Source organism: Lissotriton vulgaris, chromosome 5 (genome assembly GCF_964263255.1).
Source record: "Lissotriton vulgaris chromosome 5, aLisVul1.2, whole genome shotgun sequence".
NCBI classification, from domain to species: Eukaryota; Metazoa; Chordata; class Amphibia; order Caudata; family Salamandridae; genus Lissotriton; species Lissotriton vulgaris.
The window spans coordinates 1,545,398,489-1,545,425,988 of NC_141693.1; the positions used below are offsets into that span (position 1 = coordinate 1,545,398,489).

Sequence of the window (27,500 nt, forward strand, 5' to 3'; positions counted from 1 at the left end):
CTCTGGATATTTCCAGAAGTGGAGAGAAACTGTTTTGACAGTAGTACAAACTGCTCCTTTCTGGATATGCCAATTTACACACACTCAAAGCTTGTATACATTTCATGAATCCTGACTTGCCCTATTCAAGTAGCTGAAAGCCTGTCACCACCTCTAGAAACAACAGTTACACTAATCCAATTCAAAACATTTTTTCCAAAGGAATATCTTCTGCCTGGTCAAAGTTGCATCTGACAAAGATAGGTGTTTAAAAATCTACTTTGTAGTTTCAGAACACCAACATGACCCTGAAGAGTACAGAAGTAAAATGGTACCATTTCAAAGTTCCTAATACCTCATAATCTTCTGAGCGGAAGCATGTAATAAATATATAAATGTTTCTGGAAAAGTAAGAGTTGATATTGGTTTTCACCTCAGATGGGACTCGAACCCACAATCCCTGGCTTAGGAGGACAGTGCCTTATCCATTAGGCCACTGAGGCACAGATAAACACTTGCAGTCTAGAGGCATTATTTAAATGTATTCAATCGTCAAACACTGGTTTCTGCACACAGAACATTTCTCAGTTCTCTCCATAAGTAAACTTCCCATTTTCATCCCTCTTCCATCCCCGACTTTAACACTCTGTTCTGTGCTATAATGGAGGCTCTGCATTTCGAGCAAGTGGGGAGAAATTGGAGGAGAACCACTTTCGACTCAACACTTCTTCTTTCCTGGATGTTTTTCTCAATAAACTGGGCTTTGACAGTGGTATCAAGCCGTCCTTTTCTTCAGCAGGACACAGAAACAGTCACCAAGTCTCCTAACCAAGTTCAACCACACTCTGCAACTTAATAGACCAATGCTTTACAAATTAGCCAACTGTGTCATCAGCAAAGGCAGCCAATGTGCCAATCCTTTATAATTCTTCTGTAGTACTTTTCTTTCTCATAGGCAAAATTGGCACTTTAACTGCACAAATCATACAGATTTTACACTTGAAGCACTCCATGAACACATACTTACAGACCTTGCATTTCATCTACACACCCCTAAGCTAAAAACCTGTTCTGTCAAGTCAAAATTCTGCAACCCTATTACATACTCAGTGCGTGTACATAGAAGCACTTCTTAATGCCACTAACATGGACAAGATTTTAGGCTGAAGATGCAATCTAAATGACTGTGCAGTATGCACTACACTTCATGAATAATTAGGAATGAGAACATGATGACTATAAGAGTATTGGAAGAGCCTGCTTCCATTCTGAATGGAAAGCTGAGTTGTGTGACCATTGGCAAAAACCGACCACTAATGGACTCGAACCCTCAATCTTCTGATCCGAAGTCAAACGCCTTATCCATTAGGCCACGCGGTCATATGTCCTTCTGTGCTTATTTTTATAATGTAGGTGGTATGCAAGGATGGGAAATATGATATTGATAGTTATTTAGGTTTACATCCCATTGTGTTTTTTCAGCTCTTTTCAATTAAAGCACTCTTTTGGAATCGATATAATGAGAATGTCACCAGTACGATAAGCTATTGTTTTCTTTTTTGCATTTAAACCTCTTTCTTCATTAGATTAAAGCTCAGTTGTATGCTTTACATAGCTCTGGATATTTCCAGAAGTGGAGAGAAACTGTTTTGACAGTAGTACAAACTGTTCCTTTCTGGATATGCCAATTTACACACGCTCAAAGGTTGTATATGTTTCATGAATCCTGACTTGCCCTATTCAAGTAGCTGAAAGCCTCCCACCACCTCTTGAAACAACAGTTACACCAATCCGATTCAAATCATTTTTTCCAAAGGAATATCTTCTGCCGGGTCAAAGTTGCATCTGACAAAGATAGGTGTTTAAAAATCTACTTTGTAGTTTCTGAACACCAACATGACTCTGAAGAGTACAGAAGTAAAATGGTACCATTTCAAAGTTCCTAATACCACTTAAGCTTCTGAGCGGAAGCATGTAATAAATATATCAATTTTTCTGGAAAAGTAAGAGTGGATATTGGTTTTTACTTCAGATGGGACTCGAACACACAATCCCTGGCTTAGGAGGCCAGTGCCTTATCCATTAGGCCACTGAGGCACAGATAAACACTTGCAGTCTAGAGGCATTATTTAAATGTATTCAATCGTCAAACACTGGTGTCTGCACACAGGACATTTCTCAGTTCTCTCCATAAGTAAACTTCCCATTTTCATTCTCTTCCATCCCCGACTTTAACACTCTGTTCTGTGCTATAATGGAGGCTCTGCATTTCGAGCAAGTGGAGAGAAATTGGAGGAGAACCACTTTCGACTCAACACTTCTTCTTTCCTGGATGCTTTTCTCAATAAACTGGGGTTTGACAGTGGTATCAAGCCGTCCTTGTCTTCAGCAGGACACAGAAACAGGCACCAAGTCTCCTAACCAAGTTCAACCACACTCTGCAACTTAATAGACCAATGCTTTACAAATTAGCAAACTGTGTCATCAGCAAAGGCAGCCAATGTGCCAATCCTTTATAATTCTTTTAGAAGTACTTTTCTTTCTCATAGGCAAAATTAGCACTTTAACTACACACATCATACAGATTTTACACTTGAAGCACTCCATGAACACATACTTACAGACCTTGCATTTCATCCACACACCCTTAAGCTAAAAACCCATTCTGTCAAGTCAAAATTCTGCAACCCTATTACATATTCAGTGCGTGTACATAGAAGCACTTCTTAACGCCACTAACATGGACAAGATTTTAGGCTGAAGATGCAATCTAAATGACTGTGCAGTATGTACTCCACTTCATGAATAATTAGGAATGAGAACATGATGGCTATAAGAGTATTGGAAGAGCCTGCTTCCATTCTGAATGGAAAGCTGAGTTGTGTGATCATTGGCAAAAACCGACCACGAAGGGACTCGAACCCTCAATCTTCTGATCCGAAGTCAGACACCTTATCCATTAGGCCACACGGTCATATGTCCTGCTGTGCTTATTTTTATAATGTAGGTGGTATGCAAGGATGGGAAATATGATATTCATAGTTATTTAGGTTTACATCCCATTGTGTTTTTTCAGCTCCTTTCAATTAAAGCACTCTTTTGGAATCTATATAATGAGAATGTCACCAGTACGATAAGCTTTTGTTTTCTTTTTTGCATTTATACCTCTTTCTTCATGAGATTAAAGCTCAGTTGTATGCTTTACATAGCTCTGGATATTTACAGAAGTGGAGAGAAACTGTTTTGACAGTAGTACAAACTGCTCCTTTCTGGATATGCCAATTTAAACACACTCAAAGGTTGTATACGTTTCATGAATCCTGACTTGCCCTATTCAAGTAGCTGAAAGCCTGTCACCACCTCTAGAAACAACAGTTACACCAATCCAATTCAAAACATTTTTTCCAAAGGAATATCTTCGGCCTGGTCAAAGTTGCATCTGACAAAGATAGGTGTTTAAAAATCTACTTTGTAGTTTCAGAACACCAACATGACCCTGAAGAGTACAGAAGTAAAATGGTACCATTTCAAAGTTCCTAATACCTCATAAGCTTCTGAGCGGAAGCACGTAATAAATATATAAATTTTTCTGGAAAAGTAAGAGTTGATATCGGTTTTCACCTCAGATGCGACTCGAACCCACAATCCCTGGCTTAAGAGTACAGTGCCTTATCCATTAGGCCACTGAGGCACAGATAAACACTTGCAGTCTAGAGGCATTATTTAAATGTATTCAATCATCAAACACTGGTGTCTGCACACACACCATTTCTCAGTTCTCTCCATAAGTAAACTTCCCATTTTCATCCTCTTCCATCCCCGACTTTAACACTCTGTTCTGTGCTATAATGGAGGCTCTGCATTTCGAGCAAGTGGAGAGAAAATTGGAGGAGAACCACTTTCGACTCAACACTTCTTCTTTCCTGGATGCTTTTCTCAATAAACTGGGCTTTGACAGTGGTATCAAGCCGTCCTTGTCTTCAGCAGGACACAGAAACAGGCACCAAGTCTCCCAACCAAGTTCAACCACACTCTGCAACTTAATAGACCAATGCTTTACAAATTAGCCAACTGTGTCATCAGCAAAGGCAGCCAATGTGCCAATCCTTTATAATTCTTCTGTAGTACTTTTCTATCTCGTAGGCAAAATTAGCACTTTAACTGCACAAATCATACAGATTTTACACTTGAAGCACTCCATGAACACATACTTACACACCTTGCATTTCATCTACACACCCTTAAGCTAAAAACCAATTCTGTCAAGTCAAAATTCTGCAAACCTATTACATATTCAGTGCGTGTACATAGAAGCACTTTTTAATGCCACTAAAATGGACAAGATTTTAGGCTGAAGATGCAATCTAAATGACTGTGCAGTATGTACTCCACTTCATGAATAATTAGGAATGAGAACATGATGGCTATAAGAGTATTGGAAGAGCCTGCTTCCATTCTGAACGAAAAGCTGAGTTGTGTGACCATTGGCAAAAACCGACCACGAAGGGACTTGAACCCTCAATCTTCTGATCCGAAGTCAGACGCCTTATCCATTAGGCCACGCAGTCATATGTCCTGCTGTGCTTATTTTTATAATGTAGGTGGTATGCAAGGATGGAAAATATGATATTCATAGTTATTTAGGTTTACATCCCATTGTGTTTTTTCAGCTCCTATCAATTAAAGCACTCTTTTGGAATCTATATAATGAGAAAGTCACCAGTACGATAAGCTTTTGTTTTCTTTTTTGCATTTAAACCTCTTTCTTCATGAGATTAAAGCTCAGTTGTATGCTCACATAGCTCTGGATATTTCCAGAAGTGGAGAGAAACTGTTTTGACAGTAGTACAAACTGCTCCTTTCTGGATATGCCAATTTACACACACTCAAAGGTTGTATACATTTCATGAATCCTGACTTGCCCTATTCAAGTAGCTGAAAGCCTGTCACCACCTCTAGAAACAACAGTTACACCAATCCAATTCAAATCATTTTTTCCAAAGGAATATCTTCTGCCGGGTCAAAGTTGCATCTGACAAAGATAGGTGTTTAAAAATCTACTTTGTAGTTTCAGAACACCAACATGACTCTGAAGAGTACAGAAGTAAATTGGTACCATTTCAAAGTTCCTAATACCACTTAAGCTTCTGAGCGGAAGCATGTAATAAATATATCAATTTTTCTGGAAAAGTAAGAGTGGATATTGGTTTTTATCTCAGATTGGACTCGAACCCACAGTCGCTGGCTTATGAGGCCAGTGCCTTATCCATTAGGCCACTGAGGCACAGATAAACACTTGCAGTCTAGAGACAATATTTAAATGTATTAAATCGTCAAACACTGGTGTCTGCACACAGAACAGTTCTCAGTTCTCTCCATAAGTAAACTTCCCATTTCCATCCTCTTCCATCCCCGACTTTAACACTCTGTTCTGTGCTATAATGGAGGCTCTGCATTTCGAGCAAGCGGAGAGAAAATTGGAGGAGAAACACTTTCGACTCCACACTTCTTCTTTCCTGGATGCTTTTCTCAATAAACTGGGCTTTGACAGTGGTATCAAGCCGTCCTTGTCTTCAGCAGAATACAGAAAAAGACACCAAGTCTCCTAACCAAGTTCAACCAAACTCTGCAACTTAATAGACCAATGCTTACCAAACTCTGCAACTTAATAGACCAATGCTTTACAAATTAGCCAACTGTGTCATCAGCAAAGGCAGCCAATGTGCCAATCCTTTATAATTCTTCTGTAGTACTTTTCTATCTCGTAGGCAAAATTAGCACTTTAACTGCACAAATCATACAGATTTTACACTTAAGGCACTCCATGAACACATACTTACACACCTTGCATTTCATCTACACACCCTTAAGCTAAAAACCCATTCTGTCAAGTCAAAATTCTGCAAACCTATTACATAATAAGTGCGTGTACATAGAAGCACTTTTTAATGCCACTAAAATGGACAAGATTTTAGGCTGAAGATGCAATCTAAATGACTGTGCAGTATGTACTCCACTTCATGAATAATTAGGAATGTGAACATGATGGCTATAAGAGTATTGGAAGAGCCTGCTTCCATTCTGAACGGAAAGCTGAGTTGTGTGACCATTGGCAAAAACCGACCACGAAGGGACTCGAACCCTCAATCTTCTGATCCGAAGTCAGACGCCTTATCCATTAGGCTACGCAGTCATATGTCCTGCTGTGCTTATTTTTATAATGTAGGTGGTATGCAAGGATGGAAAATATGATATTCATAGTTATTTAGGTTTACATCCCATTGTGTTTTTTCAGCTCCTTTCAATTAAACACTCTTTTGGAATCTATATAATGAGAATGTCACCAGTACGATAAGCTTTTGTTTTCTTTTTTGCATTTAAACCTCTTTCTTAATGAGATTAAAGATCAGTTGTGTGCTCACATAGCTCTGGATATTTCCAGAAGTGGAGAGAAACTGTTTTGACAGTAGTACAAACTGCTCCTTTCTGGATATGCCAATTTACACACACTCAAAGGTTGTATACATTTCATGAATCCTGACTTGCCCTATTCAAGTAGCTGAAAGCCTGTCACCACCTCTAGAAACAACAGTTACACCAATCCAATTCAAATCATTTTTTCCAAAGGAATATCTTCTGCCGGGTCAAAGTTGCATCTGACAAAGATAGGTGTTTAAAAATCTACTTTGTAGTTTCAGAACACCAACATGACCCTGAAGAGTACAGAAGTAAAATGGTACCATTTCAAAGTTCCAAATACCTCATAAGCTTCTGAGCGGAAGCATGTAATAAATATATACATTTTTCTGGAAAAGTAAGAGTGGATATTGGTTTTCACCTCAGATGGGACTCGACCCACAATCCCTGGCTTAGGAGGCCAGTGCCTTATCCATTAGGCCACTGAGGCACAGATAAACACTTGCACTCTAGAGGCATTATTTAAATGTATTCAATCGTCAAACACTGGTGTCTGCACACAGGACATTTCTCAGTTCTCTCCATAAGTAAACTTCCCATTTTCATCCTCTTCCATCCCCGACTTTAACACTCTGTTCTGTGCTATAATGGAGGCTCTGCATTTCGAGCAAGTGGAGAGAAATTGGAGGAGAACCACTTTCGACTCAACACTTCTTCTTTCCTGGATGCTTTTCTCAATAAACTGGGCTTTGACAGTGGTATCAAGCCGTCCTTGTCTTCAGCAGGACACAGAAACAGGCACCAAGTCTCCTAACCAAGTTCAACCACACTCTGCAACTTAATAGACCAATGCTTTACAAATTAGCCAACTGTGTCATCAGCAAAGGCAGCCAATGTGCCAATCCTTTATAATTCTTCTGTAGTACTTTTCTTTCTCGTAGGCAAAATTAGCACTTTAACTGCACAAATCATACAGATTTTACACTTGAAGCACTCCATGAACACATACTTACACACCTTGCATTTCATCTACACACCCTTAAGCTAAAAACCCATTCTGTCAAGTCAAAATTCTGCAACCCTATTACATATTCAGTGCGTGTACATAGAAACACTTCTTAATGCCACTAACATGGACAAGATTTTAGGCAGAAGATGCAATCTAAATGACTGTGCAGTATGTACTACACTTCATGAATAATTAGGAATGAGAACATGATGGCTATAAGAGTATTGGAATAGCCTGCTTCCATTCTGAATGGAAAGCTGAGTTGTGTGACCATTGGCAAAAACCGACCACGAAGGGACTCGAACCCTCAATCTTCTGATCCGAAGTCAGACGCCTTATCCATTATGACACGCGGTCATATGTCCTTCTGTGCTTATTTTTATAATGTAGGTGGTATGCAAGGATGGGAAATATGATATTGATAGTTATTTAGGTTTACATCCCATTGTGTTTTTTCAGCTCCTTTCAATTAAAGCACTCTTTTGGAATCGATATAATGAGAATGTCACCAGTACGATAAGCTTTTGTTTTCTTTTTTGCATTTAAACCTCTTTCTTCATGAGATTAAAGCTCAGTTGTATGCTTTACATAGCTCTGGATATTTCCAGAAGTGGAGAGAAACTGTTTTGACAGTAGTACAAACTGCTCCTTTCTGGATATGCCAATTTACACACGCTCAAAGGTTGTATATGTTTCATGAATCCTGACTTGCCCTATTCAAGTAGCTGAAAGCCTGTCACCACCACTAGAAACAACAGTTACACCAATCCAATTCAAATCATTTTTTCCAAAGGAATATCTTCTGCCGGGTCAAAGTTGCATCTGACAAAGATAGGTGTTTAAAAATCTACTTTGTAGTTTCAGAACACCAACATGACTCTGAAGAGTACAGAAGTAAAATGGTACCATTTCAAAGTTCCTAATACCACTTAAGCTTCTGAGCGGAAGCATGTAATAAATATATCAATTTTTCTGGAAAAGTAAGAGTGGATATTGGTTTTTATCTCAGATTGGACTTGAACCCACAATCGCTGGCTTAGGAGGCCAGTGCCTTATCCATTAGGCCACTGAGGCACAGATAACCATTTGCAGTCTAGAGGCAATATTTAAATGTATTCAATTGTCAAACACTGGTGTCTGCACACAGAACATTTCTCAGTTCTCTCCATAAGTAAACTTCCCATTTCCATCCTCTTCCATCCCCGACTTTAACACTCTGTTCTGTGCTATAATGGAGGCTCTGCATTTCGAGCAAGCGGAGAGAAAATTGGAGGAGAAACACTTTCGACTCCACACTTCTTCTTTCCTGGATGCTTTTCTCAATAAACTGGGCTTTGACAGTGGTATCAAGCCGTCCTTGTCTTCAGCAGGATACAGAAAAATGCACCAAGTCTCCTAACCAAGTTCAACCAAACTCTGTAACTTAATAGACCAATGCTTACCAAACTCTGCAACTTAATAGACCAATGCTTTACAAATTAGCCAACTGTGTCATCAGTAAAGGCAGCCAATGTGCCAATCCTTTATAATTCTTCTGTAGTACTTTTCTATCTCGTAGGCAAAATTAGCACTTTAACTGCACAAATCATACAGATTTTACACTTAAGGCACTCCATGAACACATACTTACACACCTTGCATTTCATCTACACACCCTTAAGCTAAAAACCCATTCTGTCAAGTCAAAATTCTGCAAACCTATTACATAATAAGTGCGTGTACATAGAAGCACTTTTTAATGCCACTAAAATGGACAAGATTTTAGGCTGAAGATGCAATCTAAATGACTGTGCAGTATGTACTCCACTTCATGAATAATTAGGAATGTGAACATGATGGCTATAAGAGTATTGGAAGAGCCTGCTTCCATTCTGAACGGAAAGCTGAGTTGTGTGACCATTGGCAAAAACCGACCACGAAGGGACTCGAACCCTCAATCTTCTGATCCGAAGTCAGACGCCTTATCCATTAGGGCACGCAGTCATATGTCCTGCTGTGCTTATTTTTATAATGTAGGTGGTATGCAAGGATGGAAAATGTGATATTCATAGTTATTTAGGTTTACATCCCATTGTGTTTTTTCAGCTCCTTTCAATTAAACACTCTTTTGGAATCTATATAATGAGAATGTCACCAGTACGATAAGCTTTTGTTTTCTTTTTTGCATTTAAACCTCTTTCTTAATGAGATTAAAGATCAGTTGTATGCTCTCATAGCTCTGGATATTTCCAGAAGTGGAGAGAAACTGTTTTGACAGTAGTACAAACTGCTCCTTTCTGGATATGCCAATTTACACACACTCAAAGGTTGTATACATTTCATGAATCCTGACTTGCACTATTCAAGTAGCTGAAAGCCTGTCACCACCTCTAGAAACAACAGTTACACCAATCCAATTCAAATCATTTTTTCCAAAGGAATATCTTCTGCCGGGTCAAAGTTGCATCTGACAAAGATAGGTGTTTAAAAATCTACTTTGTAGTTTCAGAACACCAACATGACCCTGAAGAGTAGAGAAGTAAAATGGTACCATTTCAAAGTTCCTAATACCTCATAAGCTTCTGAGCGGAAGCATGTAATAAATATATAAATTTATCTGGAAAAGTAAGAGTGGATATTGGTTTTCACCTCAGATGGGACTCGAACCCACAATCCCTGGCTTAGAAGGCCAGTGCCTTATCCATTAGGCCACTGAGGCACAGATAAACACTTGCAGTCTAGAGGCATTATTTAAATGTATTCAATCGTCAAACACTGGTGTCTGCACACAGGACATTTCTCAGTTCTCTCCATAAGTAAACTTCCCATTTTCATCCTCTTCCATCCCCGACTTTAACACTCTGTTCTGTGCTATAATGGAGGCTCTGCATTTCGAGCAAGTGGAGAGAAATTGGAGGAGAACCACTTTCGACTCAACACTTCTTCTTTCCTGGATGCTTTTCTCAATAAACTGGGCTTTGACAGTGGTATCAAGCTGTCCTTGTCTTCAGCAGGAAACAGAAACAGGCACCAAGTCTCCTAACCAAGTTAAACCACACTCTGCAACTTAATAGACCAATGCTTTACAAATTAGCCAACTGTGTCATCAGCAAAGGCAGCCAATGTGCCAATCCTTTATAATTCTTCTGTAGTACTTTTCTTTCTCGTAGGCAAAATTAGACAATTTAACTGCACAAATCATACAGATTTTACACTTGAAGCACTCCATGAACACATACTTACAGACCTTGCAATTCATCTACACACCCTTAAGCTAAAAACCCATTCTGTCACGTCAAAATTCTGCAACCCTATTACATGTTCAGTGTGTGTACATAGAAACACTTCTTAATGCCACTAACATGGACAAGATTTTAGGCAGAAGATGCAATCTAAATGACTGTGCAGTATGTACTACACTTCATGAATAATTAGGAATGAGAACATGATGGCTATAAGAGTATTGGAAGAGCCTGCTTCCATTCTGAATGGAAAGCTGAGTTGTGTGACCATTGGCAAAAACCGACCACGAAGGGACTCGAACCCTCAATCTTCTGATCCGAAGTCAGACGCCTTATCCATTAGGCCACGCAGTCATATGTCCTGCTGTGCTTATTTTTATAATGTAGGTGGTATGCAAGGATGGAAAATATGATATTCATAGTTATTTAGGTTTACATCCCATTGTGTTTTTTCAGCTCCTTTCAATTAAACACTCTTTTGGAATCTATATAATGAGAATGTCACCAGTACGATAAGCTTTTGTTTTCTTTTTTGCATTTAAACCTCTTTCTTAATGAGATTAAAGATCAGTTGTATGCTCACATAGCTCTGGATATTTCCAGAAGTGGAGAGAAACTGTTTTGACAGTAGTACAAACTGCTCCTTTCTGGATATGCCAATTTACACACACTCAAAGGTTGTATACATTTCATGAATCCTGACTTGCCCTATTCAAGTAGCTGAAAGCCTGTCACCACCTCTAGAAACAACAGTTACACCAATCCAATTCAAATCATTTTTTCCAAAGGAATATCTTCTGCCGGGTCAAAGTTGCATCTGACAAAGATAGGTGTTTAAAAATCTACTTTGTAGTTTCAGAACACCAACATGACCCTGAAGAGTACAGAAGTAAAATGGTACCATTTCAAAGTTCCTAATACTTCATAATCTTCTGAGCAGAAGCATGTAATAAATATATAAATCTTTCTGGAAAAGTAGGAGTGGATAATGGTTTTCACCTCAGATGGGACTCGAACCCACAATCCCTGGCTTAGGAGGCCAGTGCCTTATCCATTAGGCCACTGAGGCACAGAAACACTTGCAGTCTAGAGGCCTTATTTAAATGTATTCAATCGTCAAACACTGGTGTCTTCACACAGGACATTTCTCAGTTCCCTCCATAAGTAAACTTCCCATTTTCATCCTCTTCCATCCCCGACTTTAACACTCTGTTCTGTGCTATAATGGAGGCTCTGCATTTCGAGCAAGTGGAGAGAAATTGGAGGAGAACCACTTTCGACTCAACACTTCTTCTTTCCTGGATGCTTTTCTCAATAAACTGGGCTTTGACAGTGGTATCAAGCCGTCCTTGTCTTCAGCAGGACACAGAAACAGGCACCACGTCTCCTAACCAAGTTTAACCACACTCTGCAACTTAATAGACCAATGCTTTACAAATTAGCCAACTGTGTCATCAGCAAAGGCAGCCAATGTGCCAATCCTTTATATTTCTTCTGTAGTACTTTTCTTTCTCGTAGGCAAAATTAGCACTTTAACTGCACAAATCATACAGATTTTACACTTGAAGCACTCCATGAACACATACTTACACACCTTGCATTTCATCTACACACCCTTAAGCTAAAAACCCATTCTGTCAAGTCAAAATTCTGCAACCCTATTACATATTCAGTGCGTGTACATAGAAACACTTCTTAATGCCACTAACATGGACAAGATTTTAGGCAGAAGATGCAATCTAAATGACTGTGCAGTATGTACTACACTTCATGAATAATTAGGAATGAGAACATGATGGCTATAAGAGTATTGGAAGAGCCTGCTTCCATTCTGAATGGAAAGCTGAGTTGTGTGACCATTGGCAAAAACCGACCACGAAGGGACTCGAACCCCCAATCTTCTGATCCGAAGTCAGACGCCTTATCCATTATGACACGCGGTCATATGTCCTTCTGTGCTTATTTCTATAATGTAGGTGGTATGCAAGGATGGGAAATATGATATTGATAGTTATTTAGGTTTACATCCCATTGTGTTTTTTCAGCTCCTTTCAATTAAAGCACTCTTTTGGAATCGATATAATGAGAATGTCACCAGTACGATAAGCTTTTGTTTTCTTTTTTGCATTTAAACCTCTTTCTTCATGAGATTAAAGCTCAGTTGTATGCTTTACATAGCTCTGGATATTTCCAGAAGTGGAGAGAAACTGTTTTGACAGTAGTACAAACTGCTCCTTTCTGGATATGCCAATTTACACACGCTCAAAGGTTGTATATGTTTTATGAATCCTGACTTGCCCTATTCAAGTAGCTGAAAGCCTGTCACCACTTCTAGAAACAACAGTTACACCAATCCAATTCAAATCATTTTTTCCAAAGGAATATCTTCTGCCGGGTCAAAGTTGCATCTGACAAAGATAGGTGTTTAAAAATCTACTTTGTAGTTTCAGAACACCAACATGACTCTGAAGAGTACAGAAGTAAATTGGTACCATTTCAAAGTTCCTAATACCACTTAAGCTTCTGAGCGGAAGCATGTAATAAATATATCAATTTTTCTGGAAATGTAAGAGTGGATATTGGTTTTTACCTCAGATTGGACTCGAACCCACAGTCGCTGGCTTAGGAGGCCAGTGCCTTATCCATTAGGCCACTGAGGCACAGATAAACACTTGTAGTCTAGAGGCAATATTTAAATGTATTAAATCGTCAAACACTGGTGTCTGCACACAGAACAGTTCTCAGTTCTCTCCATAAGTAAACTTCCCATTTCCATCCTCTTCCATCCCCGACTTTAACACTCTGTTCTGTGCTATAATGGAGGCTCTGCATTTCGAGCAAGCGGAGAGAAAATTGGAGGAGAAACACTTTCGACTCCACACTTCTTCTTTCCTGGATGCTTTTCTCAATAAACTGGGCTTTGACAGTGGTATCAAGCCGTCCTTGTCTTCAGCAGGATACAGAAAAAGACACCAAGTCTCCTAACCAAGTTCAACCAAACTCTGCAACTTAATAGACCAATGCTTACCAAACTCTACAACTTAATAGACCAATGCTTTACAAATTAGCCAACTGTGTCATCAGCAAAGGCAGCCAATGTGCCAATCCTTTATAATTCTTCTGTAGTACTTTTCTATCTCGTAGGCAAAATTAGCACTTTAACTGCACAAATCATACAGATTTTACACTTAAGGCACTCCATGAACACATACTTACACACCTTGCATTTCATCTACACACCCTTAAGCTAAAAACCCATTCTGTCAAGTCAAAATTCTGCAAACCTATTACATAATAAGTGCGTGTACATAGAAGCACTTTTTAATGCCACTAAAATGGACAAGATTTTAGACTGAAGATGCAATCTAAATGACTGTGCAGTATGTACTCCACTTCATGAATAATTAGGAATGTGAACATGATGGCTATAAGAGTATTGGAAGAGCCTGCTTCCATTCTGAACGGAAAGCTGAGTTGTGTGACCATTGGCAAAAACCGACCACGAAGGGACTCGAACCCTCAATCTTCTGATCCGAAGTCAGACGCCTTATCCATTAGGCCACGCAGTCATATGTCCTGCTCTGCTTATTTTTATAATGTAGGTGGTATGCAAGGATGGAAAATATGATATTCATAGTTATTTAGGTTTACATCCCATTGTGTTTTTTCAGCTCCTTTCAATTAAACACTCTTTTGGAATCTATATAATGAGAATGTCACCAGTACGATAAGCTTTTGTTTTCTTTTTTGCATTTAAACCTCTTTCTTAATGAGATTAAAGATCAGTTGTATGCTCACATAGCTCTGGATATTTCCAGAAGTGGAGAGAAACTGTTTTGACAGTAGTACAAACTGCTCCTTTCTGGATATCCCAATTTACACACGCTCAAAGGTTGTATGTGTTTCATGAATCCTGATTTGCCCTATTCAAGTAGCTGAAAGCCTGTCACCACCTCTAGAAACAACAGTTACACCAATCCAATTCAAATCATTTTTTCCAAAGGAATATCTTCTGCTGGGTCAAAGTTGCATCTGACAAAGATAGGTGTTCAAAAATCTACTTTGTAGTTTCAGAACACCAACATGAGTCCGGAGAGTACAGAAGTAAAATGGTACCATTTCAAAGTTCCTAATACCTCATAAGCTTCTGAGCGGAAGCATGTAATAAATATATAAATTTTTCTAGAAAAGTAATAGTGGATATTGGTTTTCACCTCAGATGGGACTCGAACCCACAATCCCTGGCTTAGGAGGCCAGTGCCTTATCCATTAGGCCACTGAGGCACAGATGAACACTTGCAGTCTAGAGGCATAATTCAAATGTATTCAATTGTCAAACACTGGTGTCTGCACACAGGACATTTCTCAGTTCTCTCCATAAGTAAACTTCCCATTTTCATCCTCTTCCATCCCCGACTTTAACACTCTGTTCTGTGCTATAATGGAGGCTCTGCATTTCGAGCAAGTGGAGAGAAATTGGAGGAGAACCACTTTCGACTCAACACTTCTTCTTTCCTGGATGCTTTTCTCAATAAACTGGGCTTTGACAGTGGTATCAAGCCGTCCTTGTCTTCAGCAGGATACAGAAACAGGCACCAAGTCTCCTAACCAAGTTCAACCACACTCTGCAACTTAATAGACCAATGCTTTACAAATTAGCCAACTGTGTCATCAGCAAAGGCAGCCAATGTGCCAATCCTTTATAATTCTTCTGTAGTACTTTTCTTTCTCGTAGGCAAAATTAGCACTTTAACTGCACAAACCATACAGATTTTTACACTTGAAGCACTCCATGAACACATACTTACACACCTTGCATTTCATCTACACACCCTTAAGCTAAAAACCCATTCGGTCAAGTCAAAATTCTGCAACCCTATTACATATTCAGTGCGTGTACATAGAAGCACTTCTTAATGCCACTAACATGGACAAGATTTTAGGCTGAAGATGAAATCTAAATGACTGCGCAGTATGTACTCCACTTCATGAATAATTAGGAATGAGAACATGATGGCTATAAGAGTATTGGAAGAGCCTGCTTCCATTCTGAACGGAAAGCTGAGTTGTGTGTCCATTGGCAAAAAGCGACCACGAAGGGACTCGAACCCTCAACCTTCTGATCCGAAGTCAGACACCTTATCCATTAGGCCACGCGGTCATATGTTCTGCTGTGCTTATTTTTATAATGTAGGTGGTATGCAAGGATGGGAAATATGATATTGATAGTTATTTAGGTTTACATCCCATTGTGTTTTTTCAGCTCCTTTCAATTAAAGCACTCTTTTGGAATCTATATAATGAGAATGTCACCAGTACGATAAGCTTTTGTTTTCTTTTTTGCATTTAAACCTCTTTCTTCATGAGATTAAAGCTCAGTTGTATGCTTTACATAGCTCTGGATATTTCCAGAAGTGGAGAGAAACTGTTTTGACAGTAGTACAAACTGCTCCTTTCTGGATATGCCAATTTACACACGCTCAAAGGTTGTATTCGTTTCATGAATCCTGCCTTGCCCTATTCAAGTAGCTGAAAGCCTGTCACCACCTCTAGAAACAACAGTTACACCAATCCAATTCAAATCATTTTTTCCAAAGGAATATCTTCTGCCGGGTCAAAGTTGCAGCTGACAAAGATAGGTGTTTAAAAATCTACTTTGTAGTTTCAGAACACCAACATGAGTCCGGAGAGTACAGAAGTAAAATGGTACCATTTCAAAGTTCCTAATACCTCATAAGCTTCTGAGCGGAAGCATGTAATAAATATATAAATTGTTCTAGAAAAGTAATAGTGGATATTGGTTTTCACCTCAGATGGGACTCGAACCCACAATCCCTGGCTTTGGAGGCCAGTACCTTATCCATTAGGCCACTGAGGCACAGATGAACACTTGCAGTCTAGAGGCATTATTTAAATGTATTCAATTGTCAAACACTGGTGTCTGCACACAGGACATTTCTCAGTTCTCTCCATAAGTAAACTTCCCATTTTCATCCTCTTCCATCCCCGACTTTAACACTCTGTTCTGTGCTATAATGGAGGCTCTGCATTTCGCGCAAGTGGAGAGAAATTGGAGGAGAACCACTTTCGACTCAACACTTCTTCTTTCCTGGATGCTTTTCTCAATAAACTTTGCTTTGACAGTGGTATCAAGCCGTCCTTGTCTTCAGCAGGACACAGAAACAGGCACCAAGTCTGCTAACCAAGTTCAACCACACTCTGCAACTTAATAGACCAATGCTTTACAAATTAGCCAACTTTGTCATCAGCAAAGGCAGCCAATGTGCAAAACCTTTATAATTCTTCTGTAGTACTTTTCTTTCTCGTAGGCAAAATTAGCACTTTAACTGCACAATCATACAGATTTTTATACTTGAAGCACTCCCGGAACACATACTTACACACCTTGCATTTCATCTACACACCCTTAAGCTAAAAACCCATTCTGTCAAGTCAAAATTCTGCAACCCTATTACATATTCAGTGCGTGTACATAGAAGCACTTCTTAATGCCACTAACATGGACAAGATTTTAGGCTGAAGATGCAATCTAAATGACTGTGCAGTATGTACTCCACTTCATGAATAATTAGGAATGAGAACATGATGGCTATAAGAGTATTGGAAGAGCCTGCTTCCATTCTGAATGGAAAGCTGAGTTGTGTGACCATTGGCAAAAACCGACCACGAAGGGACTCGAACCCTCAATCTTCTGATCCGAAGTCAGACACCTTATCCATTAGGCCACGCGGTCATATGTCCTGCTGTGCTGATTTTTATAATGTAGGTGGTATGCAAGGATGGGAAATATGATATTGATAGTTATTTAGGTTTACATCCCATTGTGTTTTTTCAGCTCCTTTCAATTAAAGCACTCTTTTGGAATCTATATAATGAGAATGTCACCAGTACGATAAGCTTTTGTTTTCTTTTTTGCATTTAAACCTCTTTCTTCATGAGATTAAAGCTCAGTTGTATGCTTTACATAGCTCTGGATATTTCCAGAAGTGGAGAGAAACTGTTTTGACAGTAGTACAAACTGCTCCTTTCTGGATATGCCAATTTACACACGCTCAAAGGTTGTATACGTTTCATGAATCCTACCTTGCCCTATTCAAGTGGCTGAAAGCCTGTCACCACCTCTAGAAACAACAGTTACACCAATCCGATTCAAATCATTTTTTCCAAAGGAATATCTTCTGCCGGGTCAAAGTTGCATCTGACAAAGATAGGTGTTTAAAAATCTACTTTGTAGTTTCAGAACACCAACATGACGCTGAAGAGTACAGAAGTAAAATGGTACCATTTCAAAGTTCCTAATACCTCATAAGCTTCTGAGCGGAAGCATGTATTAAATATATAAATTTTTCTAGAAAAGTAATAGTGGATATTGGTTTTCACCTCAGATGGGATTCGAACCCACAATCCCTGGCTTAGGGGGCCAGTGCCTTATCCATTAGGCCACTGAGGCACAGATAACCACTTATGGTCTAGAGGCATTATTTAAATGTATTCAATCGTCAAACACTGGTGTCTGCACACAGGACATTTCTCAGTTCTCTCCATAAGTAAACTTCCCATTTTCATCCTCTTCCATCCCCGACTTTAACACTCTGTTCTGTGCTATAATGGAGGCTCTGCATTTCGCGCAAGTGGAGAGAAATTGGAGGAGAACCACTTTCGACTCAACACTTCTTCTTTCCTGGATGCTTTTCTCAATAAACTGGGCTTTGACAGTGGTATCAAGCCGTCCTTGTCTTCAGCAGGGCAAAGAAACAGGCACCAAGTCTACTAACCAAGTTCAACCACACTCTGCAACTTAATATACCAATGCTTTGCAAATTAGCCAACTGTGTCATCAGCAAAGGCAGCCAATGTGCCAATCCTTTATAATTCTTCTGTAGTACTTTTCTTTCTCGTAGGCAAAATTAGCACTTTAACTGCACAAATCATACAGATTTTTACACTTGAAGCACTCCATGAACACATACTTACATACCTTGCATTTCCTCTACACACCCTTAAGCTAAAAACCCATTCTGTCAAGTCAAAATTCTGCAACCCTATTACATATTCAGTGCGTGTACATAGAAGCACTTCTTAATGCCACTAACATGGACAAGATTTTAGGCTGAAGATGCAATCTAAATGACTGTGCAGTATGTACTCCACTTCATGAATAATTAGGAATGAGAACATCATGGCTATAAGAGTATTGGAAGAGCCTTCTTCCATTCTGAATGGAAAGCTGAGTTGTGTGACCACTTTTGCAAAAACCGACCACGAAGGGACTCGAACCCTCAATCTTCTGATCCGAAGTCAGACACCTTATCCATTAGGCCACACGGTCATATGTCCTGCTGTGCTTATTTTTATAATGTAGGTGGTATGCAAGGATGGGAAATATGATATTCATAGTTATTTAGGTTTACATCCCATTGTGTTTTTTCAGCTCCTTTCAATTAAAGCACTCTTTTGGAATCTATATAATGAGAATGTCACCAGTACGATAAGCTTTTGTTTTCTTTTTTGCATTTATACCTCTTTCTTCATGAGATTAAAGCTCAGTTGTATGCTTTACATAGCTCTGGATATTTACAGAAGTGGAGAGAAACTGTTTTGACAGTAGTACAAACTGCTCCTTTCTGGATATGCCAATTTAAACACACTCAAAGGTTGTATACGTTTCATGAATCCTGACTTGCCCTATTCAAGTAGCTGAAAGCCTGTCACCACCTCTAGAAACAACAGTTACACCAATCCAATTCAAAACATTTTTTCCAAAGGAATATCTTCGGCCTGGTCAAAGTTGCATCTGACAAAGATAGGTGTTTAAAAATCTACTTTGTAGTTTCAGAACACCAACATGACCCGGAAGAGTACAGAAGTAAAATGGTACCATTTCAAAGTTCCTAATACCTCATAAGCTTCTGAGCGGAAGCACGTAATAAATATATAAATTTTTCTGGAAAAGTAAGAGTTGATATCGGTTTTCACCTCAGATGCGACTCGAACCCACAATCCCTGGCTTAAGAGGACAGTGCCTTATCCATTAGGCCACTGAGGCACAGATAAACACTTGCAGTCTAGAGGCATTATTTAAATGTATTCAATCATCAAACACTGGTGTCTGCACACACACCATTTCTCAGTTCTCTCCATAAGTAAACTTCCCATTTTCATCCTCTTCCATCCCCGACTTTAACACTCTGTTCTGTGCTATAATGGAGGCTCTGCATTTCGAGCAAGTGGAGAGAAAATTGGAGGAGAACCACTTTCGACTCAACACTTCTTCTTTCCTGGATGCTTTTCTCAATAAACTGGGCTTTGACAGTGGTATCAAGCCGTCCTTGTCTTCAGCAGGACACAGAAACAGGCACCAAGTCTCCCAACCAAGTTCAACCACACTCTGCAACTTAATAGACCAATGCTTTACAAATTAGCCAACTGTGTCATCAGCAAAGGCAGCCAATGTGCCAATCCTTTATAATTCTTCTGTAGTACTTTTCTATCTCGTAGGCAAAATTAGCACTTTAACTGCACAAATCATACAGATTTTACACTTGAAGCACTCCATGAACACATACTTACACACCTTGCATTTCATCTACACACCCTTAAGCTAAAAACCAATTCTGTCAAGTCAAAATTCTGCAAACCTATTACATATTCAGTGCGTGTACATAGAAGCACTTTTTAATGCCACTAAAATGGACAAGATTTTAGGCTGAAGATGCAATCTAAATGACTGTGCAGTATGTACTCCACTTCATGAATAATTAGGAATGAGAACATGATGGCTATAAGAGTATTGGAAGAGCCTGCTTCCATTCTGAACGAAAAGCTGAGTTGTGTGACCATTGGCAAAAACCGACCACGAAGGGACTTGAACCCTCAATCTTCTGATCCGAAGTCAGACGCCTTATCCATTAGGCCACGCAGTCATATGTCCTGCTGTGCTTATTTTTATAATGTAGGTGGTATGCAAGGATGGAAAATATGATATTCATAGTTATCTAGGTTTACATCCCATTGTGTTTTTTCAGCTCCTTTCAATTAAAGCACTCTTTTGGAATCTATATAATGAGAATGTCACCAGTACGATAAGCTTTTGTTTTCTTTTTTGCATTTAAACCTCTTTCTTCATGAGATTAAAGCTCAGTTGTATGCTCACATAGCTCTGGATATTTCCAGAAGTGGAGAGAAACTGTTTTGACAGTAGTACAAACTGCTCCTTTCTGGATATGCCAATTTACACACACTCAAAGGTTGTATACATTTCATGAATCCTGACTTGCCCTATTCAAGTAGCTGAAAGCCTGTCACCACCTCTAGAAACAACAGTTACACCAATCCAATTCAAATCATTTTTTCCAAAGGAATATCTTCTGCCGGGTCAAAGTTGCATCTGACAAAGATAGGTGTTTAAAAATCTACTTTGTAGTTTCAGAACACCAACATGACTCTGAAGAGTACAGAAGTAAATTGGTACCATTTCAAAGTTCCTAATACCACTTAAGCTTCTGAGCGGAAGCATGTAATAAATATATCAATTTTTCTGGAAAAGTAAGAGTGGATATTGGTTTTTACCTCAGATTGGACTCGAACCCACAGTCGCTGGCTTAGGAGGCCAGTGCCTTATCCATTAGGCCACTGAGGCACAGATAAACACTTGCAGTCTAGAGACAATATTTAAATGTATTAAATCGTCAAACACTGGTGTCTGCACACAGAACAGTTCTCAGTTCTCTCCATAAGTAAACTTCCCATTTCCATCCTCTTCCATCCCCGACTTTAACACTCTGTTCTGTGCTATAATGGAGGCTCTGCATTTCGAGCAAGCGGAGAGAAAATTGGAGGAGAAACACTTTCGACTCCATACTTCTTCTTTCCTGGATGCTTTTCTCAATAAACTGGGCTTTGACAGTGGTATCAAGCCGTCCTTGTCTTCAGCAGAATACAGAAAAAGACACCAAGTCTCCTAACCAAGTTCAACCAAACTCTGCAACTTAATAGACCAATGCTTACCAAACTCTGCAACTTAATAGACCAATGCTTTACAAATTAGCCAACTGTGTCATCAGCAAAGGCAGCCAATGTGCCAATCCTTTATAATTCTTCTGTAGTACTTTTCTATCTCGTAGGCAAAATTAGCACTTTAACTGCACAAATCATACAGATTTTACACTTAAGGCACTCCATGAACACATACTTACACACCTTGCATTTCATCTACACACCCTTAAGCTAAAAACCCATTCTGTCAAGTCAAAATTCTGCAAACCTATTACATAATAAGTGCGTGTACATAGAAGCACTTTTTAATGCCACTAAAATGGACAAGATTTTAGGCTGAAGATGCAATCTAAATGACTGTGCAGTATGTACTCCACTTCATGAATAATTAGGAATGTGAACATGATGGCTATAAGAGTATTGGAAGAGCCTGCTTCCATTCTGAACGGAAAGCTGAGTTGTGTGACCATTGGCAAAAACCGACCACGAAGGGACTCGAACCCTCAATCTTCTAATCCGAAGTCAGACGCCTTATCCATTAGGCTACGCAGTCATATGTCCTGCTGTGCTTATTTTTATAATGTAGGTGGTATGCAAGGATGGAAAATATGATATTCATAGTTATTTAGGTTTACATCCCATTGTGTTTTTTCAGCTCCTTTCAATTAAACACTCTTTTGGAATCTATATAATGAGAATGTCACCAGTACGATAAGCTTTTGTTTTCTTTTTTGCATTTAAACCTCTTTCTTAATGAGATTAAAGATCAGTTGTATGCTCACATAGCTCTGGATATTTCCAGAAGTGGAGAGAAACTGTTTTGACAGTAGTACAAACTGCTCCTTTCTGGATATGCCAATTTACACACACTCAAAGGTTGTATACATTTCATGAATCCTGACTTGCCCTATTCAAGTAGCTGAAAGCCTGTCACCACCTCTAGAAACAACAGTTACACCAATCCAATTCAAATCATTTTTTCCAAAGGAATATCTTCTGCCGGGTCAAAGTTGCATCTGACAAAGATAGGTGTTTAAAAATCTACTTTGTAGTTTCAGAACACCAACATGACCCTGAAGAGTACAGAAGTAAAATGGTACCATTTCAAAGTTCCAAATACCTCATAAGCTTCTGAGCGGAAGCATGTAATAAATATATAAATTTTTCTGGAAAAGTAAGAGTGGATATTGGTTTTCACCTCAGATGGGACTCGACCCACAATCCCTGGCTTAGGAGGCCAGTGCCTTATCCATTAGGCCACTGAGGCACAGATAAACACTTGCACTCTAGAGGCATTATTTAAATGTATTCAATCGTCAAACACTGGTGTCTGCACACAGGACATTTCTCAGTTCTCTCCATAAGTAAACTTCCCATTTTCATCCTCTTCCATCCCCGACTTTAACACTCTGTTCTGTGCTATAATGGAGGCTCTGCATTTCGAGCAAGTGGAGAGAAATTGGAGGAGAACCACTTTCGACTCAACACTTCTTCTTTCCTGGATGCTTTTCTCAATAAACTGGGCTTTGACAGTGGTATCAAGCGGTCCTTGTCTTCAGCAGGACACAGAAACAGGCACCAAGTCTCCTAACCAAGTTCAACCACACTCTGCAACTTAATAGACCAATGCTTTACAAATTAGCCAACTGTGTCATCAGCAAAGGCAGCCAATGTGCCAATCCTTTATAATTCTTCTGTAGTACTTTTCTTTCTCGTAGGCAAAATTAGCACTTTAACTGCACAAATCATACAGATTTTACACTTGAAGCACTCCATGAACACATACTTACACACCTTGCATTTCATCTACACACCCTTAAGCTAAAAACCCATTCGGTCAAGTCAAAATTCTGCAACCCTATTACATATTCAGTGCGTGTACATAGAAACACTTCTTAATGCCACTAACATGGACAAGATTTTAGGCAGAAGATGCAATCTAAATGACTGTGCAGTATGTACTACACTTCATGAATAATTAGGAATGAGAACATGATGGCTATAAGAGTATTGGAAGAGCCTGCTTCCATTCTGAATGGAAAGCTGAGTTGTGTGACCATTGGCAAAAACCGACCACGAAGGGACTCGAACCCTCAATCTTCTGATCCGAAGTCAGACGCCTTATCCATTATGACACGCGGTCATATGTCCTTCTGTGCTTATTTTTATAATGTAGGTGGTATGCAAGGATGGGAAATATGATATTGATAGTTATTTAGGTTTACATCCCATTGTGTTTTTTCAGCTCCTTTCAATTAAAGCACTCTTTTGGAATCGATATAATGAGAATGTCACCAGTACGATAAGCTTTTGTTTTCTTTTTTGCATTTAAACCTCTTTCTTCATGAGATTAAAGCTCAGTTGTATGCTTTACATAGCTCTGGATATTTCCAGAAGTGGAGAGAAACTGTTTTGACAGTAGTACAAACTGCTCCTTTCTGGATATGCCAATTTACACACGCTCAAAGGTTGTATATGTTTCATGAATCCTGACTTGCCCTATTCAAGTAGCTGAAAGCCTGTCACCACTACTAGAAACAACAGTTACACCAATCCAATTCAAATCATTTTTTCCAAAGGAATATCTTCTGCCGGGTCAAAGTTGCATCTGACAAAGATAGGTGTTTAAAAATCTACTTTGTAGTTTCAGAACACCAACATGACTCTGAAGAGTACAGAAGTAAAATGGTACCATTTCAAAGTTCCTAATACCACTTAAGCTTCTGAGCGGAAGCATGTAATAAATATATCAATTTTTCTGGAAAAGTAAGAGTGGATATTGGTTTTTATCTCAGATTGGACTTGAACCCACAATCGCTGGCTTAGGAGGCCAGTGCCTTATCCATTAGGCCACTGAGGCACAGATAACCATTTGCAGTCTAGAGGCAATATTTAAATGTATTCAATTGTCAAACACTGGTGTCTGCACACAGAACATTTCTCAGTTCTCTCCATAAGTAAACTTCCCATTTCCATCCTCTTCCATCCCCGACTTTAACACTCTGTTCTGTGCTATAATGGAGGCTCTGCATTTCGAGCAAGCGGAGAGAAAATTGGAGGAGAAACACTTTCGACTCCACACTTCTTCTTTCCTGGATGCTTTTCTCAATAAACTGGGCTTTGACAGTGGTATGAAGCCGTCCTTGTCTTCAGCAGGATACAGAAAAAGGCACCAAGTCTCCTAACCAAGTTCAACCAAACTCTGTAACTTAATAGACCAATGCTTACCAAACTCTGCAACTTAATAGACCAATGCTTTACAAATTAGCCAACTGTGTCATCAGTAAAGGCAGCCAATGTGCCAATCCTTTATAATTCTTCTGTAGTACTTTTCTATCTCGTAGGCAAAATTAGCACTTTAACTGCACAAATCATACAGATTTTACACTTAAGGCACTCCATGAACACATACTTACACACCTTGCATTTCATCTACACACCCTTAAGCTAAAAACCCATTCTGTCAAGTCAAAATTCTGCAAACCTATTACATAATAAGTGCGTGTACATAGAAGCACTTTTTAATGCCACTAAAATGGACAAGATTTTAGGCTGAAGATGCAATCTAAATGACTGTGCAGTATGTACTCCACTTCATGAATAATTAGGAATGTGAACATGATGGCTATAAGAGTATTGGAAGAGCCTGCTTCCATTCTGAACGGAAAGCTGAGTTGTGTGACCATTGGCAAAAACCGACCACGAAGGGACTCGAACCCTCAATCTTCTGATCCGAAGTCAGACGCCTTATCCATTAGGCCACGCAGTCATATGTCCTGCTGTGCTTATTTTTATAATGTAGGTGGTATGCAAGGATGGAAAATGTGATATTCATAGTTATTTAGGTTTACATCCCATTGTGTTTTTTCAGCTCCTTTCAATTAAACACTCTTTTGGAATCTATATAATGAGAATGTCACCAGTACGATAAGCTTTTGTTTTCTTTTTTGCATTTAAACCTCTTTCTTAATGAGATTAAAGATCAGTTGTATGCTCTCATAGCTCTGGATATTTCCAGAAGTGGAGAGAAACTGTTTTGACAGTAGTACAAACTGCTCCTTTCTGGATATGCCAATTTACACACACTCAAAGGTTGTATACATTTCATGTATCCTGACTTGCACTATTCAAGTAGCTGAAAGCCTGTCACCACCTCTAGAAACAACAGTTACACCAATCCAATTCAAATCATTTTTTCCAAAGGAATATCTTCTGCCGGGTCAAAGTTGCATCTGACAAAGATAGGTGTTTAAAAATCTACTTTGTAGTTTCAGAACACCAACATGACCCTGAAGAGTAGAGAAGTAAAATGGTACCATTTCAAAGTTCCTAATACCTCATAAGCTTCTGAGCGGAAGCATGTAATAAATGTATAAATTTATCTGGAAAAGTAAGAGTGGATATTGGTTTTCACCTCAGATGGGACTCGAACCCACAATCCCTGGCTTAGAAGGCCAGTGCCTTATCCATTAGGCCACTGAGGCACAGATAAACACTTGCAGTCTAGAGGCATTATTTAAATGTATTCAATCGTCAAACACTGGTGTCTGCACACAGGACATTTCTCAGTTCTCTCCATAAGTAAACTTCCCATTTTCATCCTCTTCCATCCCCGACTTTAACACTCTGTTCTGTGCTATAATGGAGGCTCTGCATTTCGAGCAAGTGGAGAGAAATTGGAGGAGAACCACTTTCGACTCAACACTTCTTCTTTCCTGGATGCTTTTCTCAATAAACTGGGCTTTGACAGTGGTATCAAGCTGTCCTTGTCTTCAGCAGGAAACAGAAACAGGCACCAAGTCTCCTAACCAAGTTCAACCACACTCTGCAACTTAATAGACCAATGCTTTACAAATTAGCCAACTGTGTCATCAGCAAAGGCAGCCAATGTGCCAATCCTTTATAATTCTTCTGTAGTACTTTTCTTTCTCGTAGGCAAAATTAGACAATTTAACTGCACAAATCATACAGATTTTACACTTGAAGCACTCCATGAACACATACTTACAGACCTTGCATTTCATCTACACACCCTTAAGCTAAAAACCCATTCTGTCAAGTCAAAATTCTGCAACCCTATTACATATTCAGTGTGTGTACATAGAAACACTTCTTAATGCCACTAACATGGACAAGATTTTAGGCAGAAGATGCAATCTAAATGACTGTGCAGTATGTACTACACTTCATGAATAATTAGGAATGAGAACATGATGGCTATAAGAGTATTGGAAGAGCCTGCTTCCATTCTGAATGGAAAGCTGAGTTGTGTGACCATTGGCAAAAACCGACCACGAAGGGACTCGAACCCTCAATCTTCTGATCCGAAGTCAAACGCCTTATCCATTAGGACACGCAGTCATATGTCCTTCTGTGCTTATTTTTATAATGTAGGTGGTATGCAAGGATGGGAAATATGATATTGATAGTTATTTAGGTTTACATCCCATTGTGTTTTTTCAGCTCCTTTCAATTAAAGCACTCTTTTGGAATCTATATAATGAGAATGTCATCAGTACGATAAGCTTTTGTTTTCTTTTTTGCATTTAAACCTCTTTCTTCATGAGATTAAAGCCCAGTTGTATGCTTTACATAGCTCTGGATATTTCCAGAAGTGGAGAGAAACTGTTTTGACAGTAGTACAAACTGCTCCTTTCTGGATATGCCAATTTACACACGCTCAAAGGTTGTATATGTTTCATGAATCCTGACTTGCCCTATTCAAGTAGCTGAAAGCCTGTCACCACCTCTAGAAACAACAGTTACACCAATCCAATTCAAATCATTTTTTCCAAAGGAATATCTTCTGCCGGGTCAAAGTTGCATCTGACAAAGATAGGTGTTTAAAAATCTACTTT

General features: G+C 39.2%; 20 non-coding genes across 20 annotated transcripts; all 20 read right to left on the bottom strand.

The window, feature by feature from the left end:
* Positions 1-2,880: 2,880 nt before the first annotated feature.
* Positions 2,881-2,953, bottom strand: TRNAR-UCG (transfer RNA arginine (anticodon UCG)). The gene has a single exon. It is a non-coding gene; the product is annotated as a tRNA-Arg (tRNA).
* A 1,521-nt stretch (positions 2,954-4,474) lies between these two features.
* TRNAR-UCG (transfer RNA arginine (anticodon UCG)) lies at positions 4,475-4,547 on the bottom strand. Its single transcript has one exon. It is a non-coding gene; the product is annotated as a tRNA-Arg (tRNA).
* Positions 4,548-6,099: 1,552 nt separating this feature from the next.
* Positions 6,100-6,172, bottom strand: TRNAR-UCG (transfer RNA arginine (anticodon UCG)). Its single transcript has one exon. It is a non-coding gene; the product is annotated as a tRNA-Arg (tRNA).
* Positions 6,173-9,315: 3,143 nt separating this feature from the next.
* On the bottom strand, positions 9,316-9,388 carry TRNAR-UCG (transfer RNA arginine (anticodon UCG)). Its single transcript has one exon. It is a non-coding gene; the product is annotated as a tRNA-Arg (tRNA).
* Positions 9,389-10,030: 642 nt separating this feature from the next.
* Positions 10,031-10,103, bottom strand: TRNAR-UCU (transfer RNA arginine (anticodon UCU)). The gene has a single exon. It is a non-coding gene; the product is annotated as a tRNA-Arg (tRNA).
* Positions 10,104-10,907: 804 nt separating this feature from the next.
* TRNAR-UCG (transfer RNA arginine (anticodon UCG)) lies at positions 10,908-10,980 on the bottom strand. Its single transcript has one exon. It is a non-coding gene; the product is annotated as a tRNA-Arg (tRNA).
* Positions 10,981-11,622: 642 nt separating this feature from the next.
* On the bottom strand, positions 11,623-11,695 carry TRNAR-CCU (transfer RNA arginine (anticodon CCU)). Its single transcript has one exon. It is a non-coding gene; the product is annotated as a tRNA-Arg (tRNA).
* Positions 11,696-13,213: 1,518 nt separating this feature from the next.
* Positions 13,214-13,286, bottom strand: TRNAR-CCU (transfer RNA arginine (anticodon CCU)). Its single transcript has one exon. It is a non-coding gene; the product is annotated as a tRNA-Arg (tRNA).
* An 836-nt stretch (positions 13,287-14,122) lies between these two features.
* TRNAR-UCG (transfer RNA arginine (anticodon UCG)) lies at positions 14,123-14,195 on the bottom strand. Its single transcript has one exon. It is a non-coding gene; the product is annotated as a tRNA-Arg (tRNA).
* A 642-nt stretch (positions 14,196-14,837) lies between these two features.
* On the bottom strand, positions 14,838-14,910 carry TRNAR-CCU (transfer RNA arginine (anticodon CCU)). Its single transcript has one exon. It is a non-coding gene; the product is annotated as a tRNA-Arg (tRNA).
* Positions 14,911-15,714: 804 nt separating this feature from the next.
* On the bottom strand, positions 15,715-15,787 carry TRNAR-UCG (transfer RNA arginine (anticodon UCG)). Its single transcript has one exon. It is a non-coding gene; the product is annotated as a tRNA-Arg (tRNA).
* A 644-nt stretch (positions 15,788-16,431) lies between these two features.
* Positions 16,432-16,504, bottom strand: TRNAW-CCA (transfer RNA tryptophan (anticodon CCA)). The gene has a single exon. It is a non-coding gene; the product is annotated as a tRNA-Trp (tRNA).
* Positions 16,505-17,307: 803 nt separating this feature from the next.
* On the bottom strand, positions 17,308-17,380 carry TRNAR-UCG (transfer RNA arginine (anticodon UCG)). The gene has a single exon. It is a non-coding gene; the product is annotated as a tRNA-Arg (tRNA).
* A 644-nt stretch (positions 17,381-18,024) lies between these two features.
* TRNAR-CCU (transfer RNA arginine (anticodon CCU)) lies at positions 18,025-18,097 on the bottom strand. The gene has a single exon. It is a non-coding gene; the product is annotated as a tRNA-Arg (tRNA).
* Positions 18,098-18,903: 806 nt separating this feature from the next.
* TRNAR-UCG (transfer RNA arginine (anticodon UCG)) lies at positions 18,904-18,976 on the bottom strand. Its single transcript has one exon. It is a non-coding gene; the product is annotated as a tRNA-Arg (tRNA).
* Positions 18,977-20,497: 1,521 nt separating this feature from the next.
* On the bottom strand, positions 20,498-20,570 carry TRNAR-UCG (transfer RNA arginine (anticodon UCG)). The gene has a single exon. It is a non-coding gene; the product is annotated as a tRNA-Arg (tRNA).
* Positions 20,571-21,213: 643 nt separating this feature from the next.
* Positions 21,214-21,286, bottom strand: TRNAR-CCU (transfer RNA arginine (anticodon CCU)). The gene has a single exon. It is a non-coding gene; the product is annotated as a tRNA-Arg (tRNA).
* Positions 21,287-22,122: 836 nt separating this feature from the next.
* Positions 22,123-22,195, bottom strand: TRNAR-UCG (transfer RNA arginine (anticodon UCG)). Its single transcript has one exon. It is a non-coding gene; the product is annotated as a tRNA-Arg (tRNA).
* A 3,143-nt stretch (positions 22,196-25,338) lies between these two features.
* On the bottom strand, positions 25,339-25,411 carry TRNAR-UCG (transfer RNA arginine (anticodon UCG)). Its single transcript has one exon. It is a non-coding gene; the product is annotated as a tRNA-Arg (tRNA).
* Positions 25,412-26,053: 642 nt separating this feature from the next.
* TRNAR-UCU (transfer RNA arginine (anticodon UCU)) lies at positions 26,054-26,126 on the bottom strand. The gene has a single exon. It is a non-coding gene; the product is annotated as a tRNA-Arg (tRNA).
* Positions 26,127-27,500: the final 1,374 nt, after the last annotated feature.